The sequence below is a fragment of the Triturus cristatus genome, chromosome 7 (genome assembly GCF_964204655.1).
Source record: "Triturus cristatus chromosome 7, aTriCri1.1, whole genome shotgun sequence".
In the NCBI taxonomy this organism is placed as follows: Eukaryota; Metazoa; Chordata; class Amphibia; order Caudata; family Salamandridae; genus Triturus; species Triturus cristatus.
The window spans coordinates 1,077,814,863-1,077,836,062 of NC_140590.1; the positions used below are offsets into that span (position 1 = coordinate 1,077,814,863).

The 21,200-nt window shown below is 48.4% G+C and overlaps 1 pseudogene; it reads left to right on the forward strand.

The window, feature by feature from the left end:
- The window catches only part of LOC146811123 (sulfate transporter-like), a 64,602-nt pseudogene extending 58,863 nt beyond the window's left edge, over nucleotides 1-5,739 (forward strand).
- Nucleotides 5,740-21,200: the final 15,461 nt, after the last annotated feature.

The following is a 21,200-nucleotide window of genomic DNA, read 5'->3' on the forward strand; positions in this document are numbered from 1 at the left end:
GGCATCTAGCTTTGTGGTATTTTGGGGGAATGTGCACCTCTGGCCAAACAGGTTTTATTAGGGCCAATTTCCTTGGACCAGTTGTGGTGCAACTGTCTATCTATGGGACCGATCAGGGTTTTCCCTTTGTGCGCATTTGTCTTTGGGCTAATCGAGACTCCACCTGTGACCTGTCATTCGATAACCGTGGATTAGGGTCTCAGGGCCTGTCTAACCACGTATCTCTGACTCGGGGTTGTTGGGGAGTTCCCCTTGGGTGAATCCAACAGCAATGATACGAGTTCGCTAGAACTCCTATGAATAATGTGGCAGACATTGATATAATTTTTACCGACATCCTTAATATTGTGTGTGCAGTTGTCATAGCGTACATTGATGTTGTCTTTACTAATTTTGACATTGTTATGTGTTTCTCGATCATGGTGTACAATGACATAGTTTCCACTGGTATCAAAATTGTAATGCTTGCATTTATTATGACATACATTGACAGTGTTTTCATCAGAACCGACACTGTTACGTGGGCATACTTCAACGCATTCATTGACATGACATTGGTATTGACCTTGTTATGCGGACATAGGTTATGGTATACACTGACATTGCCTTTATTGATAATGCCGCTGTCATGCCTGCACACATCATGGTACACAATGATATCTTATTCACCAATCCTCATTGTCAGTGTAACTTGAATGAGTGTAAGTGAAAGGCTTTCTGCACAGTTGCTCTGCGCTTTATTTTAGACCCCCTCTCGTAATGGTGGGCTGTGCTCATGAGGATCTGAAACGGATCTCGTATGCAACTTTGACTGGATCACAGTATTCAGATTGGCTTCTTCCCTAGTTGCTTGCACCCCTCTGTCAGGGGCTTTACTTCAGTCAGTCACATGGCAGCTCTTGCTTGCACGTTGAGTTTCTGTCAACAGCTGTCCCGCAGATGTTACTCTAATTCTGGGTGCATCTATGGCTTTACCCCCAGGTCCCTTGGATGGCACTGGGAACATATCCAAAAGGTCCTTCTCTCTTTTATCCTGGCTTTCCTTTGCTTTCTCTTGTGGTTCAATAATCTGGGAAAATAGATAAGGGAGAGGAGGGGTAGATGGAGAAGAAGCCCCAACTCTGTCCCTAAGGTGACTAATTTGATATTGGGTAAGAAGGAATAGCGGTTCCTGTGGACAATGTATTTAATATCTAGTAATGGTTATACTCAATGGTAATAATCATGGGTAAAGGTATGTCAAAGAGAGAATCATAATTACAAACAACACGACATTTGAGAACATATGCTGTTTATATAACAATTTAGACTTAGTAATAAAGTTGATCAAAAGAAGTGCTCAGTGTCACAAGTGAACATAGAACCTCATTTTTGAAGAGTGACAATTTTGTGACATAGAAAGGTTTCAAAATATACAATAACTATATAAATAAATAAATAATACCTATTCCGTTGTCCTTCAGCTTCCCATCGGCTGTGCGCTGCCCCGCCTCACCGTGTTTACCTGAGACGGCCGCCCCTGTTAATCAATGGTTGCGGCCGTAGCCTTTCCTGATGAGGAAATACTGTTTTATTTACCTGCCGCTTGAATTGCAGTGGTTTTGCATCAAAGTAACACATGTAGCATTACGTAAGCCTATGTCACAGGAATCAGAGTTCATTTGTTAAGCATAACATTACATTTGTGTCGTTCGGAATATTCCGAGCACTAATGCGCTATTCACATATGTACTTGAGATCCCCATGACACAATAACGCTTATTCAACAATCTGTTGCACTATAGGTCTGCATCCAATGGAAACAATAAACAACAAACATAACTTGCAACAAAAGGTTGCTCAATGTATTTCCCCATAGTGGGGTGTGCTGTGGGCAGGTGCAGTGTCTTCAGGTCTGTCTTTAATGTCATGTCAGTTAGGAAGAGGATAGTGGGCAGTCAACGGAGGGAAAACACAGGACTATCAGTATATGGTCCATCTTCTTACAAATAAGTTTAAACCTTTTTTATCAAAGAAGTTAGGGCCTAATTTCTGAGGTTATGGCACAGGGCAGTACCACAAGGAAACTTGATGCGCTGCCCTGCGTCAAAACAAAAGTGCAGGAATGTGCCATATATATGTGATATGGTGCATTCCTGTCCTTTTCCCCTGTGCCGGCGCACAATGGTGCTGCCATGTGCCAACGCGGGGACCCTTGCTCCATGGTGCAAGGGTGCCTGCATTGCGGGGCTGATTGATTTTGTGCAGGAAGGGACACCTTCCTGCACAAAATCAATCAATTCAGGCGATTTCCTTTTCCTATGTGTGCAGATTGCAGCACACATAGAAAAAGGAAAAAACTAGGAGAAATGAAACCATTTCTCCTCGTTGCGACTTCCTAATGTCACCCCTAGGGTGGTGTTGGATTCTGACGCATTTCCAGGTTTTTGATATCTCATAAATACGGGAATGCTTTGGATTCCACAGTTGTTGGGTGGGAACACCCACAGCAACACCCATGGAATACTCTTTTCACGCTGTGTTCTGTGTGAAAGGTGCACATATTTGCAAGGACACGAAAGGCCACGTAAAGTGGCTTTACGTGGCCTTGTAAATATGCTGTGGAATGTTGCTCCACTGGAACATTAAAAAAAGTGACGTTCCGGCGGAACAAAAGTGCTGCAAGGGGCCTCATAAATGAGGCCCTTAGTGTCTCTCGCATCAGCATGAAGATGAAACTTTTTCTAGTTTTAGTTGGCGAAAAAAAATCCTCTAGTGAGCTCCTTCTAAATGTCTATGGTCAAGACACTTTGTATTTTTTCTTAAAACTGTGTATATTTAATGTATTTCTACCTATCATTTTTAAGTCTATTGTATTGAATACTATGTGCACTATACTATATGTTGAAGTATTCATAATAGAAGTATTATACACACAAATATATGCAGAATGTGCCCTCACCATGCACCGCTAAATACCTCATCAATTACATCACTTTTAACATGTCATAAGCATTATAAAATATAGAGTAACTGACTGTGCATGGCAAGGGAGGAGTTATAGTTCAGTGAGGTCACAAGTTATAGTTACTTGAGATGACTATAACTGCTTTATTTCAGTGATTTGGTTAGTTTAAAACTGTTTGTTTTAACTGATATTTTCACCTAACTATAACGTTACTTTAACCTTTGTTTTTTTCACTGAATTTATAGTTTATAAAAAAAAGTAAAATAATATGGTGGCTGCAACCTTTCCTTCAGCTTGTTGCCACCCAAATATAACACGTGATTGAGCTTCCGGGTCTGCTTATCCATCGCAGAACCGCTGCCGAAATGTATAATTTATGTTCCACCTTCAAATTGTGATGAGTCGCGCACCTCTGCTGTAACCTCACTCTCAAAATTACACTAATTAGTGGATTTCGGTATTGTAGAGTGGAGCGGCATGTTAGACAGAGGAGTGGCGTGTCTCACAGTAGAGTTGCATGTTGTAGAGTGGACGATCGTCGACTGGAGGAAATATTTGTATCTTTAAAACCAGAGATATACATTTCTTAAGATTTAGCACTATTTAGCACATAGAAACCTATGGCACCTATTGGGACATCTGGTCGCACTAGACCGGGACAAAGTCAAAGTTTCAGGCCGACCACGATGGAGACCTGCATGGCTACTAGTTGCAGTAGGTCTCGGTCAAAGATTTTTACTTCAGACTTAGAAACTTGTCAGGAGCTTTACTTCTGGGGGTCCCTTGAAGCTCTCAGCCAGTCCGGATTTGGTGAGAAGTCGCTGGCTTGTCTCAAAATGAGCTCTCTGTCAAACCTTTGAAAGTCTGACCTCTGGAGCTTTCCAGAGGGACACACCGGAGATCCAGGCCGGCTCATGGTTGAAGGTGGGCTGTTGACTCTTGCGGTTGGTCCCAGTAACCTTCTCCAACGAAGCCCTATGCAGGCGGACATTCTTCACTGCCCTTGACCTTCGGCTGTGCTCAGCATGCGGTTGTTGGGAGGACCTTGCTATATAATGTATTGCATAATTTCATACAATACTTAATTTATTTGTGCTTCTTGCACCTACAATGACTTTTAAAACGTCTTTCTATATTTTGATAGTTTAACATAATTAACTTTGTATTTTTAGATTCTATTTTGGATGTTCCAGCTGGGCTTCATAGCTGTGTATTTGTCTGAGCCACTGCTGAGCGGATTTGTGACAGGATCTTCCCTGACAATCCGCACGTCCCAGGTGAAATATCTCTTTGGACTGAAAATTCCAAGCCATGATGGAGCAGGGGCCCTTGTACTCACCTGGATTGACATCTTCACATACATTAAGAAGACACATCTCTGTGACCTCATTACCAGCATTGTTGCATTGGCTGTCATCGTACCTGTCAAGGAGATCAATGACCGATTCAAAAGCAAAATGAGGGTCCCATTCCCTGTGGAGTTTTTGATCCTTGTTGTGGCCACACTGGTTTCCCACTACTTTAACTTCAAGGGAAAATACAATTCTTCAGTCTGTGGAAAGATCCCCACAGGCTTTCTGCCACCCACGGCAGCAGATGTTAGCCTCATTCCCAGCTTAGCTTCAGATGCTTTCCCCATAGCTGTCATCAGCTTTGCTATGTCGGTCTCTTTGGCTGAGATGTTTGGCAAAAAGCATGGATACCCGACCAGGGCAAATCAGGAGATGTTTGCTATAGGCATGTGCAACTTCATCCCATCTTTCTTCCACTCTTTCGCATGCTCTGCAGCATTGGCTAAAACACTTCTTAGGGAATCAACAGGAGCCAAGACTCAAATCACTGGTTTGGTCACTGCCCTGGTTCTTTTGCTAACACTTTTGGCCATTGCCCCACTCTTCTACTCCTTGCAGAATTGCATCTTAGGGGTCATCACAATTGCAAATCTCAGGGGGGCCCTGAGAAAGTTTGCAGACACACCAAACATGTGGCGTCTCAGCAAAATCGACACTATCATCTGGTGGGTTAGCATGCTTGCCTCTTCTCTTATTTCCACTGAAATTGGTTTGCTGGTGGGGGTTTGTTTCTCCATACTCTGCGTCATCTTCTGCACCCAGAGGCCCAGAGCTACCCTCTTGGGTAAAGTAAGTGACACTGAGATTTATGAGGACCAGTTCACATACAAAGAGCTCAGCGACATTCCAAATATCAAAATCTTTCGCTTTGATGCTTCCCTGTATTATGCCAACAAGGCCTATTCAAAGAATATGCTCTATGAGAAGACAAAGGTGAACCCTTTAGACATTGCTGTATTGCAACGAAAGGCCAGAAAAGTTCAGGAGGCAGTTGCTAAATCCACTAATTGTGGTTTCTTCTCCAAATATATTGCCACAAAATCATCCAGCAGACACCAGAACTCAGTTGAGTTCCCCATGCCAAAGATTGGCATGCATTCCCTGATCATTGACTGCGGAGCCATGCAGTTCATAGACACGGTTGGCCTCTTCATGCTAAAGGAGATCTACAGCGACTATAACAACATTGATGTGCGTATATTCCTTGCCACTTGCAATTCTTCGGTGAGACGTTCCCTTCAAGAGGGTGGCTACTTCATCCAGTGTGGTTCTGGAAAAGACCCAGAGCAGCTGACTTTTCACAGTGTTCATGAAGCTGTGCAGTTTGCGGAGAGAAAGTACGCTGAGAAGCAGAGGGAGATTCAGTTAATCAATGCTGCCTTCTCCTTCAACCCCAGCCAGACTATCGCCGAAGACATATGCGAACAAACTAAATTCTAGCAAGTGGTGGTAGAGATGCTCTGCGAGGTGTGTGGGATCATCCAAAGCCTACAGTTTGCTCATGCTACACTGTCCAACATTTATTTGCAAAAAAACTGGGTGACTGAAGAAAAGTCAAAGTGTAAAATCATATTTCTTATGTCCTGGCATTAGTATTCTGTGTAAATGTAAGATATCGTTTTAACAAACCCTTCTCCCTTAATTCACGATCTTTAGCTTTAATCGTTTTATTAGGATCAAAACACTGAATAATCACATCCAGTAATTCCTGCCATGTAGTTAAAAGTGTGAAACAGCATTTCAGAAATATAAGTGACAATTTCCGTATATAATAGCCCCTCGTAAAATACACCAAAAACGAACTCCATATAGGGAAAGTAATAAAGGGAAGAGAAGACACTTGGAATAATGTAGATGATAAGGAACAACCAGGAAAAAATACATGCACGAGGGACAGTTGGGGGTAGTACCTTGGGTTTTCTCGAGGAATATTCCTGAGAAACTCCACTCTATCCAAGTAAAATGGTCCAAGCAGAGCAATCCAGCAATGCAGTGCACACTCCTGTGCTGAACAAACAACTCTGTTCCATTAATTCACACCATTTTTAGCTTCCTCATTATAGGATCTCCCTGGGTCCAAAATCTTATAGGCTTATGTTGTACCCTCCTTCATTATATGGAGTCTGACTGGAGAGCAACCAGAATAGGAAATACTAAGGGCCCGATTCCAATGCGGATAGGAAAGCATTCCCACCTAGGGCCCGATTACAATGCGGTTAGGAAGGCCTCCTAATGGCATTTGCTCCTTCTGAATCAGACTGGGAACGTGTCTTCCGGACTGAGGGCCCTATTATGATGCGGTTAGGAACATAGGCTCCAATTAAAGTCAATGGGAATCCAACCAAATCGTATCTGGAAGCATACGGATGCATCGTACTCGGTTGGTCAGACTCTGCCGATTCGAGTGGGTGCGAAACCATTTCCAAACCGATTCGATCGGGAAGATTCACTAACCGGATCAGAATCAGGCCCTAAGAGTCAGCAACTCCTTTGGAACCAACAGAGCTCTTGTCCCCTGTCTGTGTCATTGTGCAGTGATCTGGAAAAAGACAAAATACACTTGTAAATGCTGCTTTGAAAGGGGCATCTTTTTCAGACTAGAACCCCATATCTCATGATTCCTGAGAGCCTAATCCTTCAGTGTGCTCTGAGTACCAGCAGACTACCATCAGCACCATCAGGAAGTGACATATGTCCAGAGAAAAACCCCATCACCTCTGCCACAGAGGTCTGAGGGTCAAACACCGGATACTCCAATACCCTATTATGATCAGAGCATTTCAGGTTCTCTAGTGTCTCCAACTGAGCGTACACGTTCCACTAGAGAATTTACGTCAAAAGTCTCACTGCTCCATAAGCCTCTCACCTACAACTCTACCACATCCAACCTCCCGGCCGATGGGCCTTTGTGCCAAATTCACTCATAGAGGCCTCCATTTTGGCTAGGCATGCCTCCTTCCCCACAGAAGTCTTTTCTACCTTTTCCAATTTGTTTTTAACTTGAGTCCAATGCCTTCATCATCCCTTACTGCCCTTTCATTATGGCTTCAAGTGATGTCCCAGGATCCACAAGTTCAGCTCTACTTTCCTGCTCCCTTTCCTGTTTCAGTTTGGTAGAAGTTATTCAAGTACATTTTTTGGTGTGATACTATATCATGATTCCAGCCACACCACTATCAGTGCTCAGGTGGATCAGCTGCCTGCTGCTAACTTCCTCTCCTCTTGGGATTTTTCCAAGCATGCGTTCTCCCTGGATTCACAATCACTGCTGTGAGAGTGCTTTTGCACTAGCTCTAGTGAAGCCAGTCCGCACTTACTTTTCAGGGAAGACCAGACTCTCCTCTGAAAATGGCAGCCTAAGCTAGTGGTGGCTCCTCTGCTAAGGCAGAGGAGTTTCCCCCTCTGCTTTTATGCACTGAAACGAAGCGAAAATAACATTATTATAACTTGTGTTATTATCATTATTTCCTCCTACTTTGCAGCTTTGTGTGAGAGGACGGGGGCAGGGGAGAAGTGGTAGCACCCTACTAAGTGCACAAAACAGTGCTGCATACTTCGCATGTTCTCCATGCAGGCTGCAACACAGCCTACATGGAGAACAAGCCCAGGTTCACAGTCAGCGCCTGAGCACTGAAACACTGGCTAAGACCAATCACAAGCGTTGTGGTGGGCTGACTGGGAGCCTGGGTGTGCTTCATGTTGAGGCAAACGAGGGAGAACTACGGTGGAGAGACGAGACGAGGAAGCAGAGAGAAGGTACTTTTTTTATTTTATTTGTTTAGATCTACTTCCCCCGGTGTTCTCCCCCTCCCCGCCCCCTATCTCGGAACCATGCCAGCCGCCGCTGGCTCAGGCTGTCTGTAAGCAAACCTCCCTCCCTCTCACACCAGTGAGGGAGATCCTCGGGCATTCCGCAGCTCTGTCAGTGCCTTTTAGTAAGAAATGTCCCAATACACAGATTTGCACCGCCTGATCCTTAGCTACGGTCCCGAGGCTTCAGATTGGCATCCATCTGATTACCAGCCAGTCAGAGTCTGTGTCACAAGTTGCCCCTAAGTGTGGAAAGACTCCATAAATTAGAGGCTGCAAACTGAGCAATGCAAGGAACGGATTTCCCAATGATGGGCTCCACCCAAATCGTAGATGCACCCTAAACATTTCCTCTCTCAACTTTGATTTCTGTGCTAGCGTAGCATTATTAATATACTGCATAGGAATGGTCTCTGAGAACACATCTTTGGCACCAGCAGGATCAGTCCCATCCCTTTAAATCAGAGGTCTTCAAACTCTTGTAGGTTGAGCCCCCCCAGCTGAATTTTTTTAGATGTTTGCCCCCCCCACCACCTGACAGAAATTTCTGGAATCTGGTACACTACATAATCGACTGCCATATGCATATCATGGGCCATATTCGGCAAATAATGTTTAACACAATAAGCGTGTTTAGTAAACTGCAGGTTTGTGAATGGGTGTGGTGAAACGACAGAGGCTTATTACACAGCTCAAAACACAATTTTCCAAGATAAAATGTGCACAAATTCTTTTTACTAGGGTGCTTTGTTTTACACATGACCTTGATTAATAATAACACCACCAACATAAATTAGTGGACCCGTTTTGATCTAAAATAAACTTTGTTATGGTTGTTGCATGAAACAAAAACATTTCTCTGCAAATAGTAATAGACTCTCTCACATCAATCACATTAAAAAGAAATGAAACAAAACAGTATTTAAAAGAATCTGTTTAGGAATTATCCCAGGCCATCAGGGCAAAAACAGAGCTGCCTCTATCAAGGGAACCCCTGAAAGGCTGGATTGCAATGCATGTAAAAATGTCCTTTTGTAATTTAGGACAAAAACCTTGATGGGGCACGACATGCCCATACTTGTGTACAGGGGCGCAACTAGACTCGAACTTCGGTGGGGGGCTAACACTCCCATCCAGGGATGGCCCTAGCACTGGACGCACATAGTGCAACGGTCTGTTTTGGCACCCCTCCCCCATTTCCTCCTTCTCCATGAATTTCCTCACTACCTCTCACCAACAATGCACCCCATCTCTCTATAGCACCTTTCTGGCAAACATCTCATTTTTTTATAGCACTACTCATAGTTTACAAACACTCAGTTCTTTGATCTGGATGGTACACGTTCTTTGTAGCAGGCACATTAAACCTCTGCGCTGTAAGGGTGTCAGGAGTACCCATGTGAGTGCACGTTGAGTGATGCAACAGAGTGAGGGTAGGGAGAGAGGAGTGACTGCAGGGTGAGTGAGGTGACCATATGAATTTGGGTGCGGATGTAAGTGCAGAGTGGGACAAATGAATGTATGGTTAGTGATTGTCTTATTTGAGTGAGTATGCACATTGAGCAGTAAGGGGGACATGTGAGTGAAGTGTTTCATGAGTGCAGGGTGAGTAGTGTGCTTGTGTGACCGCAGGGTGAGGCACAGGGTGAACAGCACAAGTGCATTGTGAGTGCAGAGTGATCACTGAGTTCAGGGTGAGCGGGTGATCAGTGTGAGTGCATTGTGATCATTGTGAGTGCAGAGTGATTACTGTGAGTGCAGGGTGAGCGGGTGAATGGTGTGAGTTCATGGTGATCACTGTGAGTGCATTGTGATCGCTGTGAGTGCAGTGTGAATAGTGTGAGTGCATGGTGATCAGTGTGAGTGCATGGTGATCAGTGTGAGTGTAGGGTGATCAGTGTGAGTGCAGGGTGATGAGTGAGTGCATTGTAATCACTGTGAGTGCAGGGTGAGAGGGTGAATAGTGTGAGTGCATGGTGATTAGTGTGAGTGCATTGTGATTGCTGTGAGTGCAGGGTGAGAGGGGGAATGGTGTGAGTGCATGGTGATCAGTGTGAGTGCAGGGTGAATGGTGTGAGTGCATGGTGATCGCTGTGAGTGCAGGGTGAGAGGGTAAATGGTGTGAGTGCATGGTGATCAGTGTGAGTGCATGGTGATCACTGTGAGTGCAGGGTGTGCATGAAAGTGAAGGGCGAGAGTGAGTTGTCTGAATGCAGGGTGCATTCCCAGACACTTGAACTAACTCAGCATGTTATTGACTGCAGCTTAGGGTTTCAGATATGTTAAACTATTGCTATTATGGATTTAACCAGGGATCAGGGTGGAGGAAATAAATGTGCTGATCTTGCAACAAACTTTCAGTTTTATGGTTAGGGTTGCCAGCTCATTATTTTGATGGCCCAGTTGGTACAAAAATAAACAGTCACCTAAAGCTGTATTGTCAGCATTTGTCTGTGTATACTTCGAACAGCAAATATAAATAGTAGCACTTTTAATTGTGTTCTATGGCGGCCTGAATGGTCCATGGCTGATAATAAAATGGAAGACAGAAAAGTCACATTACAAATGTATACATACTTATTTATAAGCATATTTGGTGTCACGACAAGCAATTTGCAGGCTGTTTAAAAAACACATGGCTGGCTGGCATTTTTCTTTTGGTAACTTGAAGCCCTGTGGGCGTTGTGGAGCCTGCCTGTGTACATTTAAAAGAAACTTTGTCTCCTTTCTACTAAGAGCTTCCTCCCAGGGGGTTAAACTGGTAGAGCTGAAATGCTTCAGCTGCTTTGGGAGGCAGGATGTCTCCTTTGCTAAAAGTGAAAGCAGGGAAAGACCGTCATTTCAGCTGCAGTGGGAGGCAAGGGGTCTCCTCTGCTGTGATATCGAACGTGAAGGAACAGGAGGACTGTCTGTTCATTTGCTTTCGTTTTTAGCAGAAGAGACCCTGCCTCCCACTGCAGCTGAAGCATCCAAGCTCTACCAATTCACCCACTCCTGGGAAGGTTAACCTTAGCTCTTTACATGACAAAAGCTCAAATCATGCCTTATCTATTTCCCCTCCCTCCCCCCTCCAGCCCTCAGTTACCGGAGCTGGCCAATAAAGAAATTCCCAATTCAAATGGGTGAAGACTTGTGACGCCTCGGGACAGTAAAAGACTCTGAAATGGAAGATCTTAGTGTGGAGTGCGTTCCCCCCCTGAGATGGTGTCGCGCCCCCATGGGGGGGGGGGGGGGGGGCGCCCCACAGATTGAAGAACTCTGCTTTAAATGAAAGAAAGATGTCTCATATTTGTAGGCAGGGCACAAGTCCTAAAAAACAGAATCGGAGATACTAACCAAATTAGGCAGTATTTAAGTGACATCACAGTGCATGACATCACGGAGCGTGACATCACAGCAAATGCATTGATTCACACCACATGACCTCACAAGAAGTGACATCAGATCTTAAGACCTCACACATATGTTTATCCGGTCTATCATAACTACATTTGAGTGCATTGCAATATTTAACTAATTAGATTTTGCATCAGTGACACAACCCTGAAGCAAAATCGTGGCCTCAACTTAATTCTTTATTTTTTAAAACTCTGCTACAAAGAAATTGCTAGCAAGGAGAAAAGTGGCACTAAATCTGTTCTGCTTAATCGGTTACAAAGTCTGCATTAAAAAATATCTTATGGGGTTTAGGCACCTGCTTCATAGATCGTTGTGCGCTCATTAAAGTCAGGGAATAATAATAATGATAAGACACCTCTGGAAGTTAACCCCTTCAGTGCCACGCCCTTTCCCCGCCCTGTGCCGGCCATTACATTAGCGGGCGGGGTTCATGCCGAGCTGGACTCGTCATGGGCACAGCGCAACCGCGGCCCATGACGAGTCCAGCTCGTCATGGGCACTGAAGAGGTTAATGCACTTGGCTGTGAGATCTGTGTTTTGTCTTCTCCCAGTTTTGAATTGAAGCAGCATAGATGGTTACTATGTCTCCTGCAAAGCACATCATGCGACACACAGATGGCAGATTTTTATTTTCATAGATGGGTAATTGTGTTACTGCTTTTAACACAGAGGTCCTTTTGTTATTTGTGGTTCATAAATTGTAATCCTTCGACTATATCACAGTGAGCAATAAAGAACATGTGGCTCCTATGGCGTGTATTCCTCACTGTTTTATGTAACACATCCTATACATTGATTTACACACATATGATTTATTGTCAATGTATTATGAGTCTGTGGGATGTAAAGCACGCTGACATCATGGATTAGGATGAGTACTGCTATAAAAGAAATAAAACAAAATAATGGTATTTAAATTGGTATTTCTGTAAATAGTGGGAAAGATCAACACATATTTGTGTAAATACTGGGACAGACCAACAAATCTAGCATTCTTACAGTGCATGCATATGTCTTATTTACAGGGACTGAACAAAATCAAAAGCATGCTTCCCTTAAGTACTGTGAAGTAATAACAATCTGTTTCCCCCTATTGCATTTAGGTGTGAAGCTCCCTGTAGCTCCCAGCCAGGATACTCCAACAAGAGGAGACCTGGTGGCCCCTTAACTTCTGCCTTTGTTATGAGCCCAGTTATACTCAGATAAGCCCTCTCCCCGCACAAAATTTGCTGCTCAGAAGGAAGTCAGACCACGTGCAGGCCCTGCTGAATCTGTCCCATGTCTGAAAATCACACCGCAACGACTTCAGCATACTTCCATGTATCCCAACTTCTTGGCAGGTGAACCGGCGTCCACCCTGTGAAAAGAGTAGGTACCCGTGTGTACCATCGACTTGTGCCCTGTTTGGAGGTCTTCCACTGCTCTTCCAGTTTTAAAGCAAGTATCAAATTGTTTTCTGGGCATAGGAGACACATGGGTCAGTATCTTGTTAAGTCTCAAACAGAACACTAGCCAGTGCAATGGGTGGACCCAAAACACAAATTTACTACATTGTGAGGATGTCCCCCGAGTTTTCAAAGTTAATCAGCTGGGCTGCTCCTGGTCGATCAATAAAGGGATCACTTACAGGGTCAATGCTGTGAGAAGAGGAGGAGCTCAGGGTTGGTGCTGTAAAAGGCTTCCAAAATGTCCATAGTAACCATTGTGGCCTTCAATGCTCATCGTTGAGCACCTTTCCTCTCACCACCCTCGACCAGTACAAGTATCAAGTGTGCTAGGCTGTCAAAAAATAAAAAGTTTATAAATCAAATCAAGTTCTGAAAACAACTACTGTAGAACATGCGCTGCGGAATGTGGAGTCTGGTCGCTTTTCATACACCTGCTAATTTGACCTCGCATCATCTGTTGTGGGTAACAGGCGTCAAAGAAACGTTTAAGAAGCACAAACATCTGCCACCTAAGATCACACCGTCTGTTCAAAGAAACTTACATTCCATATTTTCTGTAACTATCAACTTTGGAACCCAAATGAAACACAATCTAAACAAACAATGACAAAGTCAACCAATCTGGCTTGCAATGAATTCTAGAGATACACGCAGGAGACGCACAGTTGGGCGAATATATAATGAATGTAAAACTGTGCAGTGGAGCATCACGATAGTCACGTCACCTGTGACATAATGCAGCCAATGGCAGTGCAACCATCTGCTATATGTTGTTTCTCTGTATTGTTGATCTCAGTGCTGGCAACAGATAGCTAATGCTGCCTATAGCCTAATGCTAAAGACTTCCATCTGTTTGCCTCTATACATAAAAATATACTTAATACAACTATAGAGAATTTTGCATTTTGTTTGTTATAAGTAGTGTAAAATAGGTAGCCTAAATTAAGGCAAATTTGGACAATAAGCAATCAGCATATTCCTTCTATGTATCTTATCTCATTTCTACTCAGTGCAATTCTGCTTCAATGTTCGGTAAGCACAAACCTTTACTAGTATATTCTGTGGGTTACTTGCGTTTATTTAGTTTATTCATTCATGCAGTTGACATGAGTGAGAACTTTACTGTCCTAGTGACTGCTGATAACTTGCAGGAACGCACAGCGATTTAATCAAAGATTTACACAGAAACCTGGAATGAGGATCTTACCTAACTGCATCACTTGTAGGTCAAGATCTGGTGAATTCTGCACTCTCTAATCTGCCATGCGCATCCACTGGCCCCATACGTTCCCTAAACATATTGCATGTTAATAGATGCACTAGAGCAGGCTTCTCCAACCAGTAGCTCGTGAACTACTGGTAGCTCTCCAGCTGCTTGTGAGTAGCTCTGCAGTATGCCGCCCAGCCCAATAAATTAGAAGCTTTTGCTTGGTTGAATTAATATATGTCTATCAAAATAGAAAAGTGAGTTTGAGACAAAAATGTGTGTATTTTAAGAACTCATAATTTCGAAAATATACTTAAATCTAATATTTGACTGATGAATTATACAACATTTGAGACTATTTATTCATAATATTACCTTGGTGCCAGTGGCATTGCAGCTATGGCTGTTATACATTATCCATGTAGAGGTACTTCACATTGACAAAGCCTTTTTTGCATTACTACTGGCAACCCTGCACTGAGGTGATCAGTGCTGCTAATCTTTCATATGTTGAACACTAATTTATTCTTGTCTGATGTAGTCACTATTAAAAACACCGATAATAGTAGTAGCTAGGGATGATTTCCATTGAACATAGGTAGCTACCCTGCACTAGAGAAACAACACCACAAGAAACAGGTCATTAGTTCGTCAGAAAGGTTTTAATGGAGGAAAGCCATAATGAGTATATTTACACATGAAATTTTGAAAGACAAATCAGCAAATTACATAGTAGTGGACAGTTCCTATTGTATGGTGTTAGACCCGGCCTCGTGGCATGGCCGTCCCTGTCCCCGCACCACATATCCTGACCCATGCACCTCATGCAAACCCCGAACACACGGCCTAGCCGATCCTTCCCACCAGGACACACACACACACGACCCGGACTTCCCCGTCCATGGCCTTCCTCCTTTCGGCCACACCGGGCCCGCGTGCCCACTTCATGCACCATGATGGCCGCCCGGCTCCAGCGCGACCCTGGCCTAGAGGCGCCACTCCGGCGGCAGGACACCGCGCTCCCATTGGGATACGAGAGGGAGGAGCAGCTTCCATCGCACCTCTGAACTCCCCTGGGAAGGTGGGTTTCGATCGGCCATCCGGCCTCCCCGAGGGCTGGCTCCACGCCTGCTGGGTGTCTGGGACTCCTCCCGACCCGGCCCTGAAAGGATCAAAAGACAATGGCAGGAAACCCCGACAAGCGGCCCCCAGGTGACAAGACCCCTGCCTGCCCAGACTCCGGACATCAAAGAGGAGTCGACCTATAACAAGGGGTGCTCTGGGACTATCGACAGATTCGCCTTTGGAAACACCTGAGCCCTGCTGAGTGACTCGCGGCTCCCTGAAGATCGTAAGACCTCCGAACTTGTGCTTGAGCCCTGCTGAGTGACTCGCGGCTCCCTGAAGATCGTAAGACCTCCGAACTTGTGCTTGAGCCCTGCTGAGTGACTCGCGGCTCCCTGAAGATCGTAAGACCTCCGAACTTGTGCTTGAGCCCTGCTGAGTGACTCGCGGCTCCCTGAAGATCGTAAGACCTCCGAACTTGTGCTTGAGCCCTGCTGAGCGACTCGCGGCTCCCACAGACTCTCCTGGTCCCGCCGGACCCCAACGACGGCAAGCGTATGCCCCAGCTCGAGAATTGTGAGCTGTGCGCCGGGTACGCCCCTGCATTTGATCCATCTCCCCAAAGACTGTCCCGCTACCTCCTACTACCCCCGAGACTCTATGAGCCCGTGCTCTACTTGTATATATATTTGCCGTGCTGATCATAAAGATCCTACGACTTTGATTTGATAAAGATTTGTTCTTAAGAACTCACGGTGTGGCGTCTCTTTGTCGTGTGGGGCCGAGTGTACGATCCTAGATACGAGATTCCTCCCCTGAGGAGTCTCCCGCCAGTGCCCGGCTACGATACCTCGAGGGTTGGTCTCAGGATAGTCGGGGCCCCCTCCGGGCTCCTCTGAGGTCGCCTTCTAACATTGGTGGCAAGCGACGGGATTCGGGCCCATAATCTAGAGATCGTACCGTGAACGGCTGACACACTACCGACAAAGATGGCAGAAGGAAACGCCATGAGTCTCACAGAAAACGACACCAGTACCGTGTTCCAGGCGGAACAACTGGAAGAGTACACGCACAGAGAACTGAAGCAATTCTGCAAAGAACTAAAAATCGCTACCACTGGTCTCAACACCAAAGAAGATATGCAGAAGGCACTGAAAGCTTGGGTGGATTCTGGAGCCCCCTGCCCAGAAGGAGCGGTGGAGCTCCACGACGAAGCTGGAGCCTCCCAAGGAGAACGCAGCAGCAACCAGGTGCAAAGCTTCGTACCAGACCGGGGCCTATCCCCGGAGGAACTCACAGACAGAGAGAGAAGTCGCCATCACGAACTCGAATTGGCTAAACTTAAAATCGAGGGCGAGTTGAAATTAGCCGAGAAAAAGCTAGCAGTGGAACAGATGCGAGTACAAGGAGAACTAGAGGAGAAAAAACTCCAACGGGAACACGAAGGAAGGAGACTTCAACTGGAGCACGAACGCAGCTTGAAGGAAATCGAGCTAAAAGCAAAAAGCGAAGAAGCACGGCCCCCGGGAAACCGAGAGGCGGCCTCCCCGGCGGGGTAGAAGGTCCACATTCCAAAGGATGTGGTCAAAGAATATTACAAAAACGATGACATCCAACAGTGGTTCAGGGAATACGAGGTCGCCATGACCTCCCATCGGGTCCCGCAGAAGGATTGGGGGGCCGGGTTGTGGGGACGATTTCTGAGCGAAGGGAGAGACACCCTGCTCGACCTACCAACCTCCATGCAGACCTCCTACAACCACATGAAAGAGGCCCTCCTCACGAGGTACGGCCTCACCCCGGAGATGTACCGCCAGCGGTTCCGGGACTGCAGGAAGATCCCGGGCACCACCTGGGTGGAGTATGTAAACTTCTTCAGCCGTGCATTCGATGGGTGAATCAAGGGCAGCAAGGTAACCACCCTAGAAGAACTAACCGACCTCATGTTGTGGGAACACCTGGCTGCGAACTGCTTTGTGGAACTACGCCAGCATCTGCTCGACAGCAAGCTCACGGATCCGAGAAAGCTGGCTGTCGAGGCGGATCGCTGGACCAACACCCGGGTCTCCCGGGGCCCCGTAGGAGAGTACCCCTGAGCCAGTCAGGGACCACCCCGTCAGAGAGGGGGGGGAACCAGGGAGGGCAGAGAGAGTCCCAGTCCAGTCCCCCGAAAACCCAACCTCCGCCTTTCCCGGCGCCCCCACCAGCTGTATCCGGCCCACCCGTGAGACGAGGGCACCGGGTGACCATCACTTGCTTCCGTTGTCAGAAGCCCGGGCATTACGCCAACGACCCTGAATGCCCCATGGCCCCACACATCACCCCGACAGTACCCCCCGCTAGACAAATAGCCAATGTAGCACTGGGGGAGGAGGTTGAGGAGACCGTAGAGTGGGAACCCGCCGCCATGGCCCTAGTATCCTTAGGAGATAGAGAAATGGTCCCTGGAAGCTTCCTGCCCTCCAACACAAAGAAATATGGGCAGCTCGTAACAATCAATGGCCACCAAGTAGAGGCCCTTCGTGACACCGGGGCCAGCATCACCGGTGTCCTCAGTCACTTAGTCAACAAAGACCAGGTCCTCCCCAACGTCTTTTGCCCGGTAATTTCCGCTGACAATACGGAAAGTCTGTGTAAGGTAGCCCTGGTGCCTTTTGAATGGGGAGGGGTGGTCGGTAAGCTGAAAGTCGCAGTGAGAACCTCCCAGCCAGTCGACTGTCTCCTGGGGAACGACCTGGAAAGTTCCCCCTGGAAACAAGTCGAGCGCAAGATCCACCTAGGGATGATGGGTCTCCCTGAGTGGGTGTGCGCCACCACCCGATCTATGGCAGCCCGACTGACCCCCCTGGGGGAAGTCGAAGACGCCCCGACCACAGAAGACAGGATGGTCCCCGCCGAGGGGCCCCACATCCCCCCACAAGGAGGGTCGGTTGCCAGCGACGAACCCCCACCTTCCCACTCCGCACAGGTCACCGAGTTAGGCGATCTGCCCGAGTTGGCCCAGTGGCGCCACGAGGGGGGACCCTCCCGAGAGGAGTTCTGCCAGAAGCAAGCTACCTGTCCTTCCCTGGTCGGGCCCCGGCAACAAGCAGAGGCCCAGGCCGCGGGCGACCAAACTGGGACGCACCGGGTGTATTGGGAAAATGACCTTTTGTACAGCGAGCAGAAGGCGGTAGAGTTAGGATCCGCCCGGGTGCTGGTGGTACCCCTACGCTTCCGAGACCTCCTCCTGGGCTTGGCCCACGACGTCCCCCTCGCAGGCCACTTGGGCCAAGACAAAACCTACAGTCGCCTCGTGACTCACTTCTACTGGCCCAGAATGAAAGCGGATGTAGAAGCCCACTGCAAGTCCTGTCCCACGTGCCAGGCTAGTGGGAAGAGCGGAGGAAAGCGCAAGGCTCCCCTCCAACCCTTCCCTGTCGTCAGTACCCCTTTTGAACGGGTCGGGATCGACATCGTGGGGCCCCTGGACCCCCCAACCTCCCAAGGTCACTGCTTTATCCTCGTCCTGGTGGATCATGCCACCCGATACCCTGAGGCCATACCCCTGCGCACCGTCACAGCCCCCGTGGTGGGCCGGGCGTTGTTGGGAATCTTTTCTCGTATGGGTTTTCCCGCGAGGTCGTGAGCGATCGCGGTACGAACTTCATCTCCAAATACATGACGTCCCTGTGGCGACAATGTGGAGTGTCCTATAAGTTCACCACCCCGTACCACCCCCAAGGAAATGGCCTGGTGGAGCGGTTTAACCGGACTCTGAAGGGAATGATCGCGGGCCTGGAAGAGCCCCTCCGGCGTAAGTGGGACGCCCTGCTCCCCTGCCTCCTGTTCGCCTACCGGGAAGTCCCCCAGAAATCCTTGGGGTTCAGCCCGTTTGAATTACTCTATGGACAGGTCACGTACTTGGTGGACGTCCAGTCACCACGGGACCCCCTCCGGGTCCTTCACGTGAACCGCCTCAAGCCTCACTTTGTGCGGACGGAACTGAGCCTCCTGCTGGCCACCGATGACGGGGCCGAAGAGGAGTCGGATCCCCTCCCTGATCTCCTGTGTACCAAAGAGAAGGATGGCTCCGTAGAGGGAGTTAACCTCTCCCCATCCCTCACTTCCCAGCAACGTGAGGATTGCCGCCAGCTCCTAGGGCAGTTTTCCGACCTATTCTCTCTGGTCCCCCAAGTCACCGACTGGTGTGTCCATGACGTGGACACCGGAGACAGCCCACCGGTGAAGCACCGAGCCTACCGAGTCCCTGATCGGGTCCGGTCCTGCATTCAAGCCGAGGTCTCGAAGATGTTGACCTTGGGAGTGATCGAACCCTCAGACAGTCCCTGGGCCAGCCCCGTGGTCCTGGTCCCGAAGGCAGCTGCCCCCGGTGTCGCCCCAGAACTCCGCTTCTGCGTGGACTACCGGGGACTCAATGAAGTCACCCGAGCCGATGCCCACCCCATTCCCCGAGCCGACGAGCTCATTGACCGACTCGGGGCTGCTCGGTTCCTTAGCACATTCGATCTCACCTGCGGCTATTGGCAAATTGCGCTCACAGAAGGAGCCAAGGAGCGGTCCGCCTTCTCCACCCCGGATGGGCACTATCGCTTCCGCGTGATGCCCTTCGGGATGAAAAATGCCCCGGCTACCTTCCAGCGACTGGTAAATAGAGTCCTGGCCGGGCTGGAAAAGTTCAGCGCTGCCTATTTAGACGATATCGCAGTTTTCAGTTCCGAATGGAGTGAGCACCTCCAGCACCTCCGGAGGGTGCTAACCGCCCTGCGCCAGGCAGGCCTCACCGTGAAAGCCAGCAAGTGCCAGATTGGGCAAGGTTCGGTGGTCTACCTGGGGCACCAGGTCGGAAGCGGCCAGGTCGCCCCTCTACAGCCCAAGATCGACGCCATCCTAGCCTGGGAACCACCCACTACCCAATCGGAGGTCCGAGCCTTTCTGGGCCTCACGGGCTACTACTGGAGATTCATCCGGGGGTACGGCAGCCTGGTCGGTCCCCTCACGGACCTCACGTCCAAGAAACAACCCAAGAAAGTGCAGTGGACCTCTGCCTGCCAAGAGGCGTTCGATGCCCTGAAAGCGGCCATGTGCACTGCCCCCGTCCTCCAGGCCCCCAACTACTCCAAGGAGTTTGTGGTACAAACGGACGCCTCCGAGCATGGCATTGGGGCCGTCCTGTCCCAGGTGAATGACCAGGGCCTAGACCAGCCCGTAGCCTTCCTCAGCCGACGGCTGCTGCCCAGAGAACAGAGATGGAGAACTATCGAGCGCGAGGCGTTCGCCGTATTCTGGGCCCTCAAGAAGTTACGCCCCTATCTGTTCGGCACCCATTTCAAAGTCCAAACCGACCATCGCCCCTTGCGATGGCTCATGCAGATGCGAGGAGAAAACCCCAAACTACTGCGGTGGTCAATCTCCCTCCAGGGGATGGATTTCACCGTGGAACATCGCCCTGGTACTGACCACGCCAACACCGATGGCCTCTCCCGGTTCTTCCGCCTCAGCGAAGAGAACCCCCAAGAGGATGGGTAGTTCTCTCCGGCTTTCAGCTGGGGGGGACGCATGTTAGACCCGGCCTCGTGGCATGGCCGTCCCTGTCCCCGCACCACATATCCTGACCCATGCACCTCATGCAACCCCCGAACACACGGCCTAGCCGATCCTTCCCACCAGGACACACACACACACGACCCGGACTTCCCCGTCCATGGCCTTCCTCCTTTCGGCCACACCGGGCCCGCGTGCCCACTTCATGCACCATGATGGCCGCCCGGCTCCAGCACGACCCTGGCCTAGAGGCGCCAATCCGGCGGGAGGACACCGCGCTCCCATTGGGATACGAGAGGGAGGAGCAGCTTCCATCGCACCTCTGAACTCCCCTGGGAAGGTGGGTTTCGATCGGCCATCCGGCCTCCCCGAGGGCTGGCTCCACGCCTGCTGGGTGTCTGGGACTCCTCCCGACCCGGCCCTGAAAG